The 22,433-nt window shown below is 46.9% G+C and overlaps 1 protein-coding gene across 6 annotated transcripts in view; it reads right to left on the bottom strand.

The window, feature by feature from the left end:
• Epac (Exchange protein directly activated by cAMP) overlaps nucleotides 1-22,433 on the bottom strand; it is a 416,212-nt gene that overhangs the window by 252,077 nt on the left and 141,702 nt on the right. The gene's annotated exons all lie outside the window — the stretch shown is intronic.

Consider the following 22,433-nt stretch of genomic DNA (forward strand, 5'->3'; position numbering starts at 1 on the left):
ATTTGTGACTTCATGAACAGTTGATTGTCGTCTGTGGTTCTAGGGAATACTTTGACTAAAGACAACGTCCAGAAGTCTTGTATTGAGGTTTCAGTTATAATATTATGACCGATATCTGTCACTTCATGAACAGTTGTGTGTCGTCTGTCGTTCAAGAGAATACTTTGACTAAAGACAACGTCCAGAAGTCTTGCATTAAGGTTTCAGTTCTAATGTTATGACCGATATTTGTGACTTCATGAACAGTTGGGTGTCGTCTGTCGTTCTAGAGAATACTTTGACTAAAGACAACGTCCAGAAGTCTTGTATTGAGGTTTCAGTTATAATATTATGACCGATATCTGTCACTTCATGAACAGTTGGGTGTCATCTGTCGTTCTAGAGAATACTTTGACTAAAGACAACGTCCAGAAGTCTTGTATTGAGGTCTCAGTTCTAATATTATGACCGATATCTGTCACTTCATGAACAGATGGGTGTCGTCTGTCGTTTTAGAGAATACTTTGACTAAAGACAACGTCCAGAAGTCTTCCAGTGCAAGGTTCAGTTGAAATATTCTGGCCAATATCTGTCACATCATGAAGTGTCAGGCACAGTTAGTTGCATTAGAGCACATTTCAGCTATGGAAAATGCCCGAAGGCATTCTACGCAGTATTTGGTTCCTATCTTATGACCAATATCTCTTGTGTCAATAAGAACCGGGTGTGCTTTGTTGCATTAGAGGATATTTCGAACACACACATCAACCGAAAGCCTGCTACTCTGGCCTCAATTGTAGTCTTATGACTGACTTAAATCTCTCAGATCATGAAGTTGCAGGCGTGATTATTAAGTTGACTGATATAAAATATGTTGTGTAAATATAGTGAAGGTACCAGCAGATACAAGATATTGTTAGTAACTTTGGTAGTGCAGGTATAGAAACCCGGTGGTTTGTAAACCTGATCAGGAAGGCAGCCACGCCTCATCCACCGCAGAGAGGAGGGGGGGGGGGAGCTCAATGTCAATTCCATATATTAACATAATAGGGAGGGGGTGCTAAGTCAGCCCTGGGGAGGGGCACTGGGACAAACTTTTGCCCCCCCCCCTTAAGGAGAGCCCTGCACACGCCTGTGATAGCCGTACAGTATGCTAGACGCGAATGTTCATTCGCGGGAGCGGCACACGCACCGATGTTGATTTCTGGTGCTACCGCTGTAGTTACTTTGGGCACTGAAATGTCAATTACCTCTAAAATAGTCTAAACTGTGGTGGTTGAAGCACTATCAACTTGTTAACGTGTTCTCATATCCTCTGAAACATACATTCCCGCTCCAGTTGAGAACGTGCCGTTCTGTGCTGAACTTGGACAGTTCCAAGCCAAAAGATCAAGCAACATTGCGCATCGGCCTTGGACGCGTGGGCGTCAACGTGGTCGACGCGTGCCAGTAGCTGCACGCCCTTTTCCTCCACAGGCGCGACTAGACGCTTTTGACGCGTAGGCGCAAGCATACGCGTGCCAGTGGTTGGCACTTAACGTTTGCCAGCGCGCGCGCAGGCGTCGGCGCGGCGCGCCGCTTTCTTGCATCAAGTGGGACACGTGTGCCACGGCACGAGAGAGGAACGCTGCTGGTTTTGCGGCCCATCGGCATAATGCAGTCACGGAACGATCTACGGCCAGCAAGCAGCCGTAGCCTAGGCGTCTCACAAGGCACTATCAGCAAGCTCTACTTAGTTCGCTGAGTTGCCCTTACGTACAGTACACTTCCACCACTTCCGCCCGGTTGCAAAATCTGACAACACCGACCCGAAAAGAGAAAAAAAGAAGATGCCATACCCCCGAAATAAATGATGATGATGGAGCATGCTCCGTAGGTTAAATCTGCTAAACCGTGAATTCTCCGTACGTCAATTCAATCATCATACAACGACGTGCCTATAAGGGGCATCGAAGGTTTTCGGACGTTGAACCTCAACAAATATTATTATTATCGTTAATATTTTTATCATTATAGCGAAAGTTCATTGCAACCCCCTCCCCTAATCCACAAAAAATCTGCGGATTCGACCGGAAGTCGCAAGCACCCCGTGCCTTGGAATGGTGCGAACTATACATATGGTAGCGCCACTAAAAGATTTTTACACCCAGACACGCGACAAAGAGCGATCTCTTTTAGATGCGGAGCATCTTATACTCACACCTTGTAGTGCGCCGTCCGCGCCGTCCGCACCGCTTCTCGAACCTTCGACAGCTGACGCGCGCGCATGCGCCGTCGCGCCGTCGCCCACTCTTCCACCATCTGTGCATCCCTTCCTCCTCTACACACCGCGCGCGCTTCACTCCTCCACCATCTGTGCACCCTTCCTCCTCTACACACCGCGTTCGACATCTACAATTCTCCTGATTCTCCAGTGGACGCGCATGTGGCGTCGCGCTTCGAGAACATTCAACAGCTGACAGTGCATGCGCCGTCGTGCTGTATATATACTCAAGGTCGGCGCTCGCTCGCTCAGTTGCCGCTCGTCGGTTGGTTTGTACGGCGCGTCGACGTCCAAGGTCGCGGTGAAATGAATTCCAACGAATCCACAAACACAATGATCGACGTCCCTTCGACCAGCGCCGCCCTTTCGCATACGTGTGTACGTGTTCACTCATTTAACACCCCCTCCTACAACCACGTTAACCAATTTAGCCATCGACCCAAGTAAGTCGCAATTTAACACCCCATTTTACAACCACGTTAACCAATTTAGCCATCGACCCAAGTAAGTCGCACTTTAACACCCCGTTAACCAATTATATGGTCCGCATCCTCCTCAGTGTTCCCCCGAGGGAAGCTGCGGGCAATTTTTTTTAGAAGCGGTCTTTTTCGTAAACCAAGGTAGCCAATCACTTTTACGGCTCCGAATGAGTAGCCTCGAAACCTTGTGGGGCCAGAAATTTCCAACATGGCAGTGCCCCTGCACATAGAGTTTCGTATAACTTTGGCGCTAGTGTGTATGGGAGCTGCAACGCATCGCACTTCTGCGAGCATGGCGATGATGGGTAGTACACGTATTTGTCTAATCTTTGTACTTCTGGCCTGCTTCTGGCTCCCTGTGTGTTCGTGGGGCTTGGAGCTGTTTTTTCACGAAACAAAAAAATCAGCAAATATTCAGCGGGTGCGCTTCACCAGATTATTTCTTTAGGATTACCATTTCGAATAGGGTCACAGAACTCACAGGGCTTCGTTCTTTCCTTCAAAACGATACCGAAACCAGCAATAAACAAAGCCGCAAGTACAATTCGTCGCCCGGAAGAACGAAGACTAGGCGAATCTGTGTACTGCCCATCATTCCCATGGTCGCTGAAAGATCGCAGCGCCAGAGTCCCCTCCAGTTATTTTAGGAACCTCTGTGCCCATTCGACCACCTTCTTTAATCGAAATCTGCCCTTGACGCTTACCCGCAGAGCTCCCAGAAACGTATGAATGGTCTAATCAGATATCGCTTTGTGCCATCTCGCGATGAGGTCAAAGTAACAGCTCGGCTCTGGCTTTATTGGTGAGATGAGCAGCCCTTTGACCAAGCCTGCTAAGCCTAAAGCACAGAGATTTCCATAGATGTTCATGGAAATAGTGCCGCACAGTCACGAATACATTGCTGCCGACGCTCCAAAACATAAATCCTAAGCAGCTAGAAGCATATCAGTCTGGAACTTACGGGCCATACAGCGCACGATGACGAGCTGATAAACTCGAATTGGAGGGCACTAAGGTCGATGGGCGCCGCCATTTTTAATTATTTCCGATGCTGCCGTACGCTTGCTGAGCGTGTGAAAGCAGACGCCAGGGGGACGCTTATCTGACGACTCGACGCGGATGACTACACGTGGAGTGGCAAATCGCCCGCAACATGGACTAAGTGGCCCTGCAGCCTCCACAGTGTTGAAGGAAACTTCTGAGACAGAGTTATAGAACCCATCGGTGATATCACGTCGTGAAGTTTGGACTCGCACAGCGCAAATTCTGAACAAGCGGTAAAAAGTGCTGAGCAGCCGCATGTGTACTCGGTATTTACCAAGAAGCCGGCGGCGCACGGCATATGTAACGTCTGCCGTGCTTGCACGCGGACACCTGGAGTGATTGATTGATTGATTTGTGGGGTTTAACGTCCCAAAACCACCATACGATTATGAGAGACGCCGTAGTGGAGGGCTCCGGAAATTTCGACTACCTGGGGTTCTTTAACCTGCATCCAAGTCGGAGCACACGGGCCTACAACATTTCCGCCTCCATCGGAAAGGACACCTGGAGTGTGATTCAATGAGGCTGTGGGAAGATAAACGATTCTGGAACTAGTGCAACACACCTCCAGATTGGCTTTATTGTTCATCTGTTATTCTTAAATCTGTTTGAAAAAACAAGCGACGCAACAAGTCTTTAATTTGTACACCGAGATACAACGTTTCAATTTCATTGCTTCGATTTTGAGTGCTAGCGGCACGCTTTTGGTAACGTCTTCGAAAGAAAACACTAAAACAAGATTGTTGGTGCCATGTGTCTGCGCCACAACGCCTCTTCGTTGAAGTCCTACAACGTCGTGAAAGACCGCTAACGAAGAATACTTCTTGCGCCGCCAGATGACACAGGTGTAGCCCTCTTGTTCTATCTATTCTGACTAGTATTTCGACGGCCTGTGTAAAGATATGACTGATTTGCATATATTTACTCCAAAGTTTCGGAGAACCTAAATTTAAGACTGCTAGAATAATTTACAGTAGAAGATTAGTTGCAGTTACAACGTAAATAACTATCACACAGCAATTAAGATACTCTATATTTTTTGTAAAGTGAGGTAAATGACCCACTCAAGTTACATGACCTGGTTATATGCCGCCAGTAAGCATTCCGAAAAAAAAATATGTTTCAAAAACATTTTGAAATTCCTGCCAAAGCGTCATCCGTTCAACACCTCGTCAAACGCCGTATCAAATTCACTAAACTTACCATGTAGACCACCCATGAGTGAAACAAATGAGCTCTATAGGTAACAAGAATATTACTTTTACGAAAAGATCAATACTCGTTGTCTCCTCCTTGCCAGTTGTGAACAGTAGTGGCAGAGGTTAAGTCGCAGTCTGCAAACAAGGACGCCGTGTCGCCAAGGGCTACTCACTACACTAGACCGCGTCCGGTTTTAACAACGAAGCGATTCATAGTCGAAATTTCCCGGTCCCTCGGAGTAACGCTGGTCACGGGGTCATGCGGCGGAGCGAGATTGGGACTCACTAGGTGTGGAATGGCTGCACCACGCCAGGATGGGCGAGGGGGAGGCTCGGTGGAAAGATGGAACCAATAGGAAGCACGCTAAATGGGGATTGTCGAGGCTCGGTGAAAGCGGTTGACCAACGAGAGGCGCACAAGTATGGGTGAGGATGAGCCTCACCATGGGGGGTATTAGCTAGCTTCGCTGTTTCGACAGTGTTCGTGAAGTGGAGCTGGAGACACTTTTTCTTTATTGAAAGCATAGTTTGTACTTCTATTTCTAAACACAAGTACAAAAATAGCTGACGGCTTCACCATAATAGCGTAAGTGTGGATGTCAGTTTTTTTTTTTTTTTACGCAGAATTAGACCTACTCATCGCAGTACTAACCCAGAGAACACCTCGCCATATCATCCTAACGTTTAACCTCAGCAAGGGTCAAAGCCGGCGAAAGACTACAACGAAACACTAGTGCGGCGCGTTGGCAAAAACGAACGGCGGCTAAAGGTGGGTCTTTCCTGCCGCTACCACCAGAGGCACTGGCTCCGTCAAATGTCTATCAAAGATCACCTCGCGTTCGTTCCCAGAGCGCTACGGCACCAGACAGCGTCTGCGTGTTCCCTTGTAGTGGAAACACGCCGTCTCACTTGTTCCGGCGTCCAGTCGAATCATTTACACTTTATTACATCTTTTCCTAAACCAAGACATGTAACAAAGTTCGCAAACCGATGGTCTTGATCTTTCCAAAGCAATCAAAACCAGGCTATTGCTTGGCAGGTTAGTTGAGCCGCGTTCAATCACGGCGGATCTTTGCCCAAATAACATCACACGTGCTCAGGCCAGCTTACATTTCGTTTGTCATTAACTAGCCGTGGCAGCATTGGGTCTGTGTCATTAGTCCGCTAATCTCGAAAGCGCGCCATGGATCCGTTTTCTCGCCGAGCCTGTCGCCTTATTTCCATGAGCGCAAAGTGCGAAAACACCCGTGTGTTTAAATTTGGGTAGCCGTAAGTTAATCGCAGGCGGTCTAAGTTAACCCAGAGTATCGCACTATATTTCGTGTCTCTTAAACATATTGTGTTTTGGCCCATAAAGTCCCCACAGGTATTCAATTATTACACTATTATCTTCCCCACTAGGCAGCATGCTTTGCTGGTGATACGCCCAGCAATACGAAGCATAATATATACGCGGTCGTATATCTAGATGCTCATGCGCGCTAGAACTAAAAAAAGGCGCACTTGGCGCCAAGCCACGTAGGTGGGCTGTAGTCACAGGGTGTAAGTGTGCGGCATGGTGTGTTGTATAGCCGGGAAAAAAATGAGATAACCGTTTTATACGAAGAGGACACCCAGACGAGATAAGGATGTTCGCGGCACTTTACTGGAAAGCCACGGCCCGCCCGGTACCCGGTTGTTACGCAACGAGACAAAATGAGGTCAATAACGCGCGACGGACAAGCGCTTATAAAATAAATAAGCAAAAACAACAAGACTTTCCTGAATGGACGGAAATCGATACTCTTAGCGTGAGACGCGCTTCTGTTGAGGTTGTAAATATGTCCATGCGCAAGAACAGGCGCACACGGAAAGAATGACAAGTATCAGAGCTGTACTGGACACATCGACATTGAAATAAAAAGTGGCCGATCCTTAAGCGTCGGCTCTCAGAGTTAAACGCCACAGCAATATCTTGTACATAGTGCGTACTGCAAACACTACATATAGTGCATGAAATCTTTTCGAACTGGCTGTGCACCCGCTACCTGGATTTAAGGAGATAGGCGCAGTAAACTGTGCGCCTTTCGTAGTGCTTCACCGGCTTTCAAACATGAAGTCATTATTTTAGTCACATGTTCTGACGCCCGATGGCAATGTACGCTTGTACCACGCATTATTACTTCGATATTTCATGTTGCATTGTGAAGCATGTATACGGGACGCGTGTGTGTGTAAAGCATCAAAGTTACTTTCACTGCATTTCCAACCAGAGAAAGTTCCATTCACTGCCTTCACAAGCAGAGCCATGGCCACGTGGTAGAACATCCGCTTGCCACACAGGCGACCCGCGTTGAATCCCCAGTCGGGCCCAGAACTTTTCATCATTAAAGTTATCTGCATCTTTCTCATTTTTTTTGTAACGCACGAGATGATGATTTTTCCCTCACAAGCAACGATAATTTCGACGCCGCCGGCATCGAAATTATCGTTGCTTGTGAGGGAAAAATTATCGTTTGTAGAAATTATACGGCGTCGATAATACGACGCCGTATAATTTCTACAAAAAGAGCTCCACAACGCTACCGCGTTAGTAAGAAACTAACACGTTCACACGCCTTGCTAGAAAACCTTCCTAGGTATGTTAGAGCTCTTTCTTTCCTGTCACACAAGGAATTATGAAGCGTGGTTTCCTTAACACGACGCGAGCGACTGTACCGGCCATACTCGTATACTGGAGTGTGTTATTTCCTTGTGTAGTGTATGGGTTCCGTGGCTAACGTGAAATATAGTTTGCTTGACTTTCTCCTTTACTTCGTCTGTGATTATACTGTCATTTGTTGATTACTTTTTTTCCCTTGCTATTGCCAAAATTTATTTTAATAAGTTTTTTCCGAAGAGTGCAGGCAGGTGTTTAGCTAATCTTGGTGTCTCTATTCACACCATTCTGTTCACATTTCCTCTTTCTTTTTGTTTTTTTATTTACATGATCGCAAAAAAAAAAAACATCAGAAGGTAGGCTAACTTAAAAGTCCGCTATTCCATAGCCATGACAGAAGTATTGAATAAGACTCAGCCAAGAAAATTTTGGTAAAATAAAAGAGAGAGAACACGAAAAAATACCCAGAAGCACAATGTACAGACGTGTTCAGAGTTAAAAAGAACACTTTTGTGGGCACCATGTGCGGATGTCACACTCTGGCAAAAGCATAGTGACTTAGATTTGCATAAGACTACTGCTGGTTGACTGTTCCGACTCTTTTGATAGACCAGTGTCGTGCATGAATGTTTGTACGCATAATTTCAGTTAGGAGGCCCGAAATATGAACTCATCAGAGTGTTTCCTTTAACAGTGAACGGTGCTGTACATACACAATATATGGCGTGTAAAGCACCTGCAGTGTCTACGGAAATAATCGGTACATACAGCCTGGTCACACCACGGACACAGTCCGCAGAAATAATTTTTCAGGCGTTCACTTATATCGTGACTACGAGATATGTTCATAGCTCAACACATTAAAAAGAAGCAGTAATAATAACTATAAAATGTTCATTAACTTGTGTTCACTAAACAATCACGAAGGACGTTCCCTGCACATTTTCGAATACCACGATGTGGACACGGCCCAATCACTTTGCCAAGTGTAAGTGATATGTATATGCTCTCATATACAACAACAGCAACAACTACTACTACTAATACTACAATAAAAATAATATAATAATAATAATAATAATAATAATAATAATAATAATAATAATAATAATAATAAAGCAGAAATAAGAGATGAAATGGTAAAAAAGCATTGACATTGCAAAATAGCTGGGCTAGTCTGTTTACGTACCACAATAAATAAGTAAATACGAAAGGCGGGGCTACTGCGGTGATGTGTTGAAGCAACGTTTAATTGCTTCTTGTTCTTGCCGATATGCTTAAATGTAGGGTATACACTTGTGTCGCTAGATCAAAAACCCCTGCGCTCAATGTGGTGATAACAGCCATTGTTCTCAACCGTCTGTTTTTTTCTGTTTTCGATAAAAGATTTTAATAGCATATTTCTGCCTCATTGGCAAAGGTCCATCGCGCAAAAGAAGGAGCGCCACTGTTCAAAAGGGGCTCCGCTATAGTACGGCTGGCATGTAAAGGCAATTAGGGCGGTAGGGGAGCTGTACTTTACTGCATAAAGCCCCCTCTCCCCGACTGGTCACACAAGTATTGTGCAATACATAAGGCGAAATAATAGGTAATGTGCAGTCGAAGGAGGGAATTACACAATCCCAGCGTGCCCGTCACGCATCACCTTGCAGCTGCATTTCATATTGTCAAACGTTACAGTTTTTGTAATCCCCCACGCCGGCGCTATAGGCACAGCGGAACTGAGGAAATGTGTACAGGTTGTTTCACGAAATGTGTCCAATAATATTTAAAATCAAAGAACGGCGCATCTACGTGCTACCTGTGGCGTTTGCTTTACTGTGGAATAAAGCAACTTCAAATGCACACAAACAATATTCACGGCAGTAATTGTGGAAAAAAATAATTTAACTTTTTAATAATGAAAACAGTGGATCTAGTCCAATGGGCAAACTCAAGTTTTACCTGCAAATAGTGTAATTACTTTGAAAATTTCAAAAGGCGGCCGCTGGTAATCACGGCGGAGTGACAAAATTGGACTAATTTAGCGGGCGAAACCGACGCACCAAACAGCGCATCCACCATTGACTTCACAAACGCCCTCAATGTCGGATGTTCCCCACACATTGTGGCAGGAGGATAGATGAGCGCCGTCGATAAGCGGCCTCGAAGCGATATGTATATAGATTGACGGTTCCATGTGATCATATTTTGGTGCACGTTAAAGAACCCTAGGTGGTCGAAATTTCCGCACCCCTCCACTACGGCGTTTCTCATAATCATATGGTTGTTTTGGGACGTTAAACCCCACATATCAATCAACAAATTGACGGTTGATATCGAAGAGGGAAACAGCATCGCCACTAAAGGCGTTTGCGAAATCAATGGCAAGTGCGGTGTTTGTTGCATCGGTTTCGGTTTCGCCCACTCAAGTAGCCACATTCCACCGCTCCGTGGTGATTACCAGAGGCCGCCCTTCGAAAATTTCAAAGTGACTATGCACTATTCGCCAGCAGGACTTCAGTTCGCAGGACTTCAGTTGCAGGACCCGATCGACTATTTCCACTGGTTAAAAAAATTGGCCCCCTATCCGCATGTTACACTGCGAACGTCGGCGAAAAACGATAGTCTTGCGTCTATAGAGAGAGTGAACAAAACATTTCTTTCATGTTCTGCTCCAGAAAATCAGTGAATGGTATTCTGGAGGCGCTGTGTTAGAGTGCCTCGAGCGTGCAGCGGAGGCGGACGAGCGCATGAAGTCACGTCACACGTGAGACATGAGCGCTACTTGGCAGATATCCTGGAAAATGAAGCGTGTGGCGTGCTCGCCCGTCTCAGAGGTTATAAAGTGTAGAACGCAAGGCGACGGGTAGGTGCCACTAGTTTGTCGTCTCAGCAAAGCGTTGGCAACACTTGCCTTTTCATGCAAGCGTTGCATCGTCAGCGGAGCGTGATAAACGCTACGGTCCTTAGAATCACTCATGTATGCCTTTTCTAGTAAAAAATACACATACATATTATTTACGTGTTTTTATGGTGCCTCTGACATGCTTAATATTTGCTTTTGAATTGACAATCACACAAGTATGAACGCTGAACCTTGAGCCATATTGGTGGGCGCTGCGGATGGGGTCAACCGTTTGGAGTATCGTTTGGCCACTTTGGTACCGTTTAAGGTACCGTTAAGGACGGACAAATAGAGAAACAGACAGACAGACAGACAGACAGACAGACAGACAGACAGACAGACAGACAGACAGACAGACAGACAGACAGACAGACAGACAGACAGACAGACAGACAGAATTTTTCGCATCGAAGGTGCCCAAGAAGGCTATCGTCTTGAAAATTTAATTGTTTTACCTTTTTATAATTACCACCCTAATTCATGTTTTTTGCACATCCCAAGCTGCTTTCTTCCACAGTAAAGGGAACGCCGCAGGTAGCACGTAGATGGCTTCATTCTGCAATTGTACAATATCGAACACACTTTTTGAAACACCCTCTATAAACACATATAGGTAGAGAGCGAACAAGTCGAGGCAGGAAGAATACATAAAGCATCGCCACGTCTAACGCTCACACAAACATCTCAAAACCACCCGTTCTTTCGCGTACGCCTCAAGAAGGGCTGTCCGTTCATTCAGACAGCATAATGCGGGCCTTTTCAGTCAAGGTCCTCCGTGGCAACGCAAGCATACAGAAGCGTACGGGGAGGAGGGCGGGTGTGATTCCCCCAGCGCGGAGACGTTCGCCGTCCGGCGTGCCTTGTTATTTGGAAGCGCGGCACAGCCGCGCGCGCGAACGTGCGCATTCCGCACAACGCCTTCGAGATACACGTTCGTCTCTCGAGTCGTGACGCCAGTCGCCGAGCTCTAGCTTTATCAAAAGAGATGGAAAACGCCGCGAAGATGACCAAGGGAAGCTCCGACGCTATCTGTTCGCTCGTGTATAGGTATTTTTCAGTCCTTCACCCACGCTAGCGGGGTCCCTCTCTGACGCAATTGGCTCGTCGCGAAAGGCTGTCTCTCCCCCCCCCCCCTCCTCCCCCAGCCTCCCCTGGCCTCGCTTAAATGAACTAGCCCAAGATCGCGGTTAGTAGTAAACAGGATGCGCGAATAGGCGAAAAAAGAAACGACCCTGCACATAAAGATCGCCGGACATGAGTGGTGAAAGGATAAGAGCCCCAGCGTACGTATGTACACTACGTGTCGCAAGCAATTCCATATTGATGCAGTCAAGCTGCACTACACAGCGCACCTAACACGTGCACAGAAATGTGCGTATCTGCATATCTCACTCGTCAAATGGGATAACCACAAGCAACTAACTATTCGAGACAGGTTATCGGTATATTGCAGGACAAACACTGAACTTGTATTTAGGCTATGCTTTCGAATTGCATTTCGTATGGGCTAACCTGTCCACGCGTTTCTCGGGGCTATATACACAACTCCGCTGTATACATAACTACGGGTCTAGTGCCAATAGCGGTGGTTACACACCGTACTCTACGATAAATGTGTCTTATGTGTACGCCAATCTTGACGATAGTTCTAGCGCGAGAACAGAACGACGACGAAGAGACAAGAAGTTCTGTTCTCGCGCTATAACTATCGTCATTTCATACCAACTAGCCCAAACTGTCACACTTCTAAGCCAATCTTGAACTTTAAACCCTAAATGCATCACACAACAACTGAGTTTATTCATAAAGTACGTTTGGTAGTTCATATTATTTTTTTATTTCAGCGGGCATCTCCTGCGTGGGAGACGCCCGCTACGTGCTAAGCGTGCCCTGCAGGACTAAAATAAAGTTTTCCATTCCATTCCATGCTCTCAAAACCTGATATTGGAGAGCAGTGATTGCTTAGAGCGCAGAGATAACCAAATTTCCCGAGTCCTCAGATATAAACACGCCGTCGCGTCATCACACCCCCCTGCCCCTTGCACGCTTACATATCTCTATAATAAGTGAATCAGGTGTTCTACGTATTTGCGCAGTAACCTTCAGTCTGGTAAACAAACACCATATGACGGGTGCAGCTGTTGCGGCAAGCTTGATATATGTAAACATAAGAAGGATGACATAACAACAGACTCCATTCGTAACATTCTTCTGGTCCTCCTATTTATTTTTATATTTCTGTAGGCGTATCTAAACCATTGTGATATCGCAAAAGAGGTGCTTGCTTACCGCATAGATTTCACATAATTTCCCAATCCTCAAGTATTATTGCAATCTAAACGCGCTTCCGCAATACCTTAAGTCCACGCGTTAACATACCTACAATAAAAAAGAATCTGGTGTTCTGGACATGTATGCAGTGCCTTTCAGTCTGGTAAACACAGTATACCTGGTGCGTCGCCAGAGGCAGTATCGACCGACGGCGCCTAGCGAGTCGATGTAAGACGATGACCCTGCTTGATATTTTTATTTTATTATTTTATTTTTATTATATTGGTATCTTCATTTATATTACTGATATTTTTATTTACCTCTTTGATATAAGAAAAGGCGCAATAAATGTTCGCATTAGTTTCGACAAACATTCCCTCTATAAATGTATACATTTCAAAGAAATAAAAAGAAAGGAAAGGAACGCCAAAAAGGTTGACTCGAATATTGTCTCCAGTTGAACGTGATTGCCCAAAGCTCTGCGACGAGTTACGTGCACGGACTTATTCTGCAAAAAACGTAGCTTTACTGGGATCTATATCGGCGCAACCATCAACGGTGGTTCGGTTGCTGCTGCAAGCGAAAGATGAGCACGGGTTTGTGCATTAAGTTGAAGGAGAATTCGAGGGGAGTCATTATAATTGTACCAAGTTAATAACATTGAATAAGATAAGTTAGTAATTTTAGGACACACAGTGTTTCATTGGAGACGTCAAACCTTGTGAACATTGCACTGACCATTCATGAAGTGCTGCAAAAAATGTTTCATTTGATCATTCTATGACCAAACATGCAAACCACCTCTGTATCTTAGTGGTCATTGTTCTCGACGTCTGACCCAAATGTCGTGCGATTGAATCCCAGCCGTTGCGGTCGCATTTCACTGAAGGCGAAATGTCAGAAGCTCGAGTGATTACAAATATGCGCACGTTCAAGAGCCATGGGTAGAAAAATTTCCGGAGCCCTACACACGACGTCCCTCATAATAATATTGTGGTATTAAAACGCACAACATCGGCAATTATCACTACAAGCATGCAGTGTGCCATTGTCGTACTTCGCTCACATGAAAACTCGTAATGCCATTGCTAAATAGGTTCCGTAAGTAAACGGGATGTGCCCTCTTCAATGCGATAAGCTTGGTCCGGTGTCTTGTTGTAGGCCCGTGTACTCAGCTTTGGGTGCACGTTAAAGAACCCCAGGTGGTCAAAATTTCCGGAGCCCTCCACTACGGCGTCTCTCATAATCAACTAGTGGTTTTGGGACGTTAAACCTTACCAACGAATTGGTCCGGTGTCTGACGACGCCCATTATGACAGCTGATAAGCATGACGACAGACGTAAGTCGCGTATCTTTTTGTTCGCTGTGTGTTCTCTCACGCGCTGTATTCATTGATTCAAAACGTATATCGCTTTGAATGCCCACGTACGTGTACATGCCTGAACTTTCAAGAATGCTGCCATTTATCATACTCAATCATTCCAGCGACTACAGGCGGCGCGATGGTGGGTCGATCAAAAATGGCGGATGAGGCAGTGTGGAGTTGCGCGTCTCAGGCAGCAAAGCTCGTCAGGCCCGCTAGTTTTGCTGCAACACTACACTTTCTCTCGCTAAAGAGACGCATGGATGTTTGAATGAAAACGAATCAGCGCTTATGAACACCGCGAGACCGAACTGCGTCACCTACTTATCCCCGTGTGGCAGGTTCGGAGGAAAGCCGCGTGGCACCGCCTGCGTCGCTGGAATGACCGAACATCGAAGTAGTCGTAGTATATCTCGTCAGACAAGCAGCGCGTGACGCGAATGTTGCCGTATATATATACTCATTCTCAAACAGACGCGAGAATCGGCGATTACGCTGCGCATAATGTAAAATGAGTGCGCGCGCAAATAGCAGGCGCGATTGACCCGTAGATCAAGGTTGCAATACCGTAGCCATGCCTTTCTCTCGAGTCGTTCCTTTCCGCGCTTCGTCTGTGGTCAACGAGGCGCCCAGCCCGCGTTATCGGTGCAGTAAGTCGAAAAAGAACGGTGGCTGACAACAACGGCTATATAAACCGATTCGATGTTTGTGAACAGCGGTAGACAACGTCGACATACTGGTGGTGGTGGTTGTTAGAAGAGGAAGAAGGCGACTAATTTTTGCAGCCCGGTAGGGAGCACGGTGCAGCGAGCGCTTTTAGCAACGTCACGGCGAGCGTTAAGCACCTCCCCTAGATTACCTCGATGCGCTCGTTCGCCTCGCGCGCATCGCGGCACTCTACCCTGCCCGATGCGCTGTGCTCGGAGGCAGCTTCGCAGCTGCTGTTGCCACGTGATCACAGAGGGCGGTTGCCGGCTGGACAGAGCCTACGCGCCGCACCATCGCTACAAGCGCCCCTGTATGTCGACGGCGCCATAACACTCTTCACAAACACGAAATGGGCCTATGGCAAAGAGCACAACGCATAGTACCACCATGGACGAAGTCTATACCAGGAGCGAACGCGAATGGTGCTGCTCGTGCATATTTAAATGAAACCAAAGAGGAGAAAGCTTTTATTTATTTATTTTAATTTTTTTTCTAACAATGGTTGCTCGTGGAAGATACACAAAAGCTATACCATCGGTACCATTCATCCACTCATTCCCTTCCTTTTATAGCTTTTTTTTTGTCTCTGTAAGAAACGACCGGGTTTATATGGCGGTTCTTTCGCCGTTACTTCGGGATGGCACCCGGAAATAGCAGCGTACGAGGTATGCCCCTTTATCGGCGGAACCGGGCGCGACATCGATGCGCTGCACTTCATTGAGGAATACAGCGCTAAGAATGCGCCTCCTCCTTGCCACCTCGGCTGTCTCGTCGCATTTCAGATTATTCTTCCGCCATAGAAAGCCGGCGTCCACGAATGGCCCAGCTATAGCTATCAACGCGCACACCGGCGAATGAAGAGCGGCACCTTTGTACAGGACGCGCTTGGGAATGTATGCAGAAAAGAACCGAGGCAACAGCACGAAATGAAACTGAATGCGATATGAAGGGTGGAAACTTGATTATGCTGGTAGAACAATATAAATGGCAGGATATAGTAAACGTACGAAATACGCAACACGCTACAGGAGTAGCGAAGAACACTCACACATTGCCTCGTGTATTACTCACCAGTCCTTGTTGCTGTGTCCTCACATTTATTACGAGTACAATACTATGGTAACGGGAATAATACTGCCACAAAGGCGGCAGATGTATATTCTGAGCTGATGTCTTCGTTATCTATCTCTGATTTTTTTTTTGTATTCTCACATTCCCTCTCCACATACAAAGTAGCGAAACGCCAGTGCCTCCGGTAAGCCGAGCACCTCAGCAACAAGGTGTTGAACCGAGCTATATTTGGCACGTCATATAAACGGATAAAACGTTGTTTCATACGTTCTAACTTTTATGTGCTTCTCATGTATCTTTTTTTTTCCAAGGTTCGTACACATGAAATAGCGCCTACCTTTCGTAGGCTATACCTACGAGCAGGAGGCTTCATGTGACTTTTTAAAATTATCATATCAGGACGTTTCGTACTTTACCATATGACTATACACTGAATGGAGACGAAACAAGTCAAATGAGGACAAACCTTTGCGCCAACCAGCCGCCTCCACTTCGACCCGACGGAGTGCATCATGGTTCGTCACGAAAGCAAAATGCACCGGAAGCAAAACACTGACGCCCACACAGGGCGTTAACCAGACGCGACTTCGAGATGGAGTATAAAAACTCAGTGAAAACTTGAACCTGATACGTAGGTTTCAGTACACAGCTTAATAAAAAAAAAACCGACTCTTTGACCGGAGCTATCTCGCAGCTAGGTAGCGATTCGTTTAGTGCTGATCCCGTCAGTGTACCTATTAAACATGTCCACCTGCAAACATACCGGCATCCTTCTGGTGTACGCTGTATTCCTTCCATAAAAGAAAATATGTATGCGTGATACGAATAAGGGCAAATATTTCGTTTCGTCAGTGCGTTTAGCTCCTCCGACGTACAAAGGCCGTCCAATTAGCAGAACGTCACTCCGCGAAGCGACATTCGCTCTAAGGACAAACGACGCTCAGGAAATGATCGAAACACGTGGCCTTTCCGACAATAGTGACGCGCATAAAACGACATTAAGGGCGCCTTGGCAGAGCCGCGAAGAAATCGGCACTGTGTCGCCTATAGCCCTGTCATTGGCCTTCCGCCTTCGACGATAACGCACCCACCATCAAAACAGCCTCGTCTTGCTTACACCGTAAAACAAATGCATTGAGTGTCAGATCAATATGCGAGTTTATGGAGTCTGAATACTTTCCCAAGTGACCATGGCAGCCCCGCCGCGGTGGTCTAGTGGCTAAGGTACTCGGCTGCTGACCCGCAGGTCGCGGGTTCGATTCCCGGCTGCGGCGGCTGCATTTCCGATGGAGGCGGAAATGTTGTAGGCCCGTGTACTCAGATTTGGGTGCACGTTAAAGAACCCCTGGTGGTCAAAATTCCGGAGCCCTCCACTACGGCGTCTCTCATAATCAAATGGTGGTTTTGGGACGTTAAACCCCACAAATCAATCAATCAATCAAGTGACCATGGCATTTCTAGCATATTCACTGCTAGTTAAAACTTTTGCTTAGCAAGTCGAACCATCAGACTCATAACCATACGACTTTTTAGTTCCCCATGAACCTTATGTACCAACCTTAACAGACGCTTGAGAGCAAGTGAATGTCAAAACCAACACTATTATCTCGTGTATGCACGACGGACGCGCTGTGATTGTGTGTGTGCGTGCGTGTGTGTGTCGTGACTGAGTAAGAGAGAGGGGGCAAATAGAGATAAAGCACATTGCAGGTAATTGAGACTCCCGTGTTCAGCTTGAAACCGATTGAAAGGGAATTTGCTTTAAGGGAGCCTGAAGGCAGGAAAGGATGAAGCGGGATTTAATTAAAACACGAGGCTTATGGGCTAAAGTGGAGAAACACATTTCTGTAAATAATTACCTTAATCTCTGATGTCAGCTACATTATTTTGTCCCTACGTCGAGGCATTGTGCAATCTTCCCAACTTGCCTCACAGGAAGTGGCGTTCCAAGAATGACTCTCTTAGAAAGTTATCTATCAATGTACAATAACTCGGAACAAATCTTCCACGGTAGATTACGGGAGGGCAGTAAAAAAATACAGGACCACTACACATTGACTTTCGGGCGTGACTATCAAGTGGTTTCAACTCCAGCCGATATATGATCTGCCTTGTAATAATAATAATCGACGCATTGAGTCGTGTACCTCAAGACTTACAATAAAGTTTTGCATCCATTCATCCGCATTGTTCCCTCTGTGCTTCGCTTACCCACGTTTTGCCAGTTCTTTCATAATGTTCATGAGCCCATAAGACCATTTCAGAACTTTGCACTCCAGAACTTTGTGGTACTTGATATATAAAAGCGTGCATTTTTAACACACAAACAAGTACTAGTTTTGCGTCTTTGTGTCTCTATGTGTGTGTATATAGAATATATGGCAAGAAACGTCACTTCCTTTTGCCATATAAATGGTACTGTTTTTTTTACATACTTCCTCTTCCCGCAAAACCGGGCGGAAAAAATTCTTCTTACGTAACTTGCGTGACAAGAACCACTCGCCCTTCTGCGAGTGCAGTCTCGCTGCTCCATTGCCCACCATACCTGTCGCTCTGCGCACAAACGCAAGCGCGCAGTATTCTTACACTGAGCTAATCACGCAGTTACTACTGGCTCGCTTTCGAAGTGAAGCTATGAAGGAACAAGCAGCGAAAAGTCGAGGCCTAATTGCAGTATTCTTCCACGCAAGACATTCTCAGAAGAGACACGCTCAATGTTGCGCACAATGTCACGTGGGTGACAAAATTAGACTGGCCCGGCAGACGACCCGGATGCGGCAGACACGTTCTAGACGCAAAGAAAACACACACAAAAAACATAGTTCACGAGAGGAAAAGGAGGAAAGATGTTTGGGAGGAAGGAAGCACACAATATTGGCACAATAAAATGGAAAGGAAGAAAAAAAACGAAAAGAACAAAACAAAGGGAAATACTGACATCAAAAGCCGAAAAGTGCAAGAAAAATGTACACAAACGTAGTCTCGCTGCGATGCTAACGGATTCAAGAAAGGAAAGCGGCGAATTTCGTAAGCTCGCTGGCAAAGCGCGCCTTTGCAAATGGCAGCTGGCGCGGGGGGACAACGATTGCGCGCCGACCGAAGGCGGCTTTCCCGCCATCTCCGAGTCGACACGGCCACACCCTGCCTTTGACACCGCTGGCACCCATTCTTCCTCACGTGGGACATCCCGAAGATACTCCTCCTACCTACCCTTCTTCCTCTCTTCCCATGTTGTGTGCTCTCTCCCATTACCCGTATGCCACCATTTCCCTTGTTCCATTTATACGTGCGCCCACTGGCGTTGTACGCCACGCGGTACACGATGAGGTTGCTCCTATGGAAGTGAATGCTGTAATGGAACGAATAGATGCCACCGGTAGCATCTCGTGCACCGTTGTTGCTGCTAATATAATCGTAAAGGCATAACGTAAGAAAGAATCCACTTCAATGCATTCCGTCTCTTTTTCATCATCCACCCACCGCGGAGGTCTACTTGTTATGCTAACCCGAAGATCGCGGAATCCCGCGGGCCGCATTTAAATGGAGGCGAAGCGCTGAAGGCCCGTGTGGTGAGATATAGGGGCACTTCGAAGGGACCCTGGTGGCCAAACTTGCGGAGCACTCCAGTACTCATAATGATACTGTAGTTTTGGATGGAAAACCTCTGAAACTATTATGTATTTTTGATGCACCACTCAAGGCCAGTCGATCCCTTTGACAACATTAAAAGAGCGTCGATCGAACAACTGGCGATAATAGAAAACGCACTGTCTTAAAATATAAATGACTTCATGACAAACTGCGGAAAGTTTTTAAGAAGCCTATTTACAACCCGACTGAAGACAGCAGTGCAAACATCTGATGGCCATTCGAAAGGACCCATGTGCTATTAGTAAATGTGGCAGATGATGTACAATCAATTCTCTCGCGATTACTGAGAGTAGACGATAAACTCAGCCCCACAGCCCCGCCGCGGTGGTCTAGTGGCTAAGGTACGCGCCTGGTGACCCGCAGGTCGCGCGATCTAATCCCGACTGTGGCGGCTGCCTTTTAAATGAAGGCGGAAATGTAGGCGCGAGTGCTCAGATTTGGGTGCACATTAAAGAACCCCAGGTGGTCGAAATTTCCGGAGCCCTCCACTACGGTGTCTCTCGTAATTATATGGTGGTTTTGGGACGTTAAACCACACATATCAATCAATCAACTCAGCCATACAAGTGCCTGTCTCACTTCCAAGCGTACTTTCCTGTTGGCTATCGTCTCTCGCATCGTGTCGTCATCCCTATTCTTGGCGCCGGTTTCCCCATTGTTCACTACCGATGGCGAACATGGGCTCTCACCGCTTGTTGTAGGATCCAGGTAAGAGCAGTCACGACAACAAAAACTTCAGCTAATCACGAAACGGTCACATGAGCCAGAGAAAACATGGTATACGAGACCATATGTCTTTCACGTAGAAGATAGTTGAAATCGTTCAGCTACACCACCAGTGCTGGAGCACGTTTGTAAAACAAGAGACTGTGGCGGTGCATCACTTCGCTTACACCAAAACCTTTGAACACGTATTTGAAGGTACAATTTCACACCTTTTTCAGTCTAAATGGAATCTTACCCGTCCCCTCCTCATCGGAAGGCCGACGGGCTATGCACGCGGGCGCACGCGCAAGATACAGTTAGCACAACCGTAGCTGTATTAACGGCGTGGGGCGTTACTACGGCTATACTTACACCGCTAACAAGGAATCCATGTCGCCTCGTCCTTCACCCCCAGTATGCGGAATTTTCGACGTCAATTAGCAGCCTTGTTTCTTTGTCGCGCTGCAACGCCCGCCAGCTTCCATGAAACTCCATTGTTCTTCTTTTTCAAAACGCTGTAGAGAAAACACACAGGTCGACAAAAAAATAATAAAGACCGGCGACGAGATAAGGGCCAAGCGAGTTCAGCCAAGCGGTGTACAGCAGCGCACCGTTCCGAGCAGTTTAGCAGAAGCGCTTGTCGCACAGTGAAGGCCTGGCACGTAGATATACGCGACACACCCGACGACGCACCCTGGTCGCACGCGTGCTACGATCCGAACCCGGCGGACTATAATTCAATAGAAGAGCAGCTTAGCAACATTACTGTGAGCGGAATGCGAGCGAGCGTCCTTGAACTACATTTAGAGAAGCACGAAGGGTAGGAGAGTGATGGCAGATGCTGTTAATGTTAGCTCGCTCTCTTTTAGCGTTGCTTTTTATGTTCGCGTCTTCTTTATTTACGTTTACTTGTTCCCGTGCTTTCGAGGACTTGTCCTCACGCGAGAGAAAGCGACAGCGCTGAGCGGGCGACGGCTCATAAAGTTCCACACGCCGGCCGCTCCTATAGAGGGTCCGTATACATAAGCCACACTTTATCTTACGGCTGTCGGTACGCATACGCACGAAGGTTTCCAGCTTCTTTCTTTATTAGTTGCAAAGCAGCTCCTTGACTAGCCTGTGTAACGCTGTCCCTCCATACGGACGCGCCGCGCGCCGCAGTTGTTGGCGCTGTGCCAAGTAGGTCACGCCCCTGCTACGCAATGACGTCACGCTCCCCTCGCAGTGCGCGCTCACTGCGGTCATACCGCGGCGCCCACAGCTGCCGCCTCATCCGATCGCCCACAACACATGCCGTGACCGCCACTCGCTACACCACCGACTCGTCGATTCAGGCGCAATAAACCTGAAGCACGCCTAACGTATGCATTGAAGCGTGTATGCACGTGTCGCCTACAATACCTACGCCAGGCATGGCTTCAAACTAATCTTCCAGCACTCACCGCAGCACCTGCGTTAGCGCCGTTCAAATCGAGACGCCACCCGTGCGCGTCGCTGGTGCTTCGTTTCCAGCCGGGATTTGTTCTCTTCGTGGAGATGGTCCAAGTTTTTGTTTATTTATTTTTTCAATGGGCATATGAATGGGCGGGCCGTCAGAGATTTTGCTGAGTGCATCGAAATATGTCGCCAAACACGAGTCACATGAATCCCAATGCAGATGGAAGCACGTTTCGAGGAATCATCATATTTACATCTCGTCGGAACACGGCTTGACAAGGTTGGGCTGCTGTGAAGCACATGACGTACAGTGTTAAAAGGGTGATGTGTCGAGCCACTGTATAGTGCTCCTGCATAGCTCATGACGGCGATATCGTGCTTCCTGCCTGCGCGGCAACATTTAACGCACGAAAGTAATTAGAGAATCATGGACGTGAATTCCAAATAATTGACTGATATGTGGGGTTCGACGTTCCAAAATCACCATACATGATTATGAGAGACGCCGCAGTGGAGGGCTCCGGAAAGTCGGACCACCTGGAGTTCTTTAACGTGCACCCAAATCTGAGCACCCGGGCCTACACCATTTCCGCCTCCATTGGAAATGCAGCCACCGCAGCCGGGATTCGATCCCGCGACCTGCGGGTCAGCCTTCGAGTACCATAGCCACTATAAACCACCGCGGCGGGGCAAAATTCAAAAGAAGGAGGAGTTCGATTGAACGTATATGTCATGCT

Source organism: Rhipicephalus microplus, chromosome 1 (assembly GCF_043290135.1).
Source record: "Rhipicephalus microplus isolate Deutch F79 chromosome 1, USDA_Rmic, whole genome shotgun sequence".
Classification (NCBI taxonomy): domain Eukaryota; kingdom Metazoa; phylum Arthropoda; class Arachnida; order Ixodida; family Ixodidae; genus Rhipicephalus; species Rhipicephalus microplus.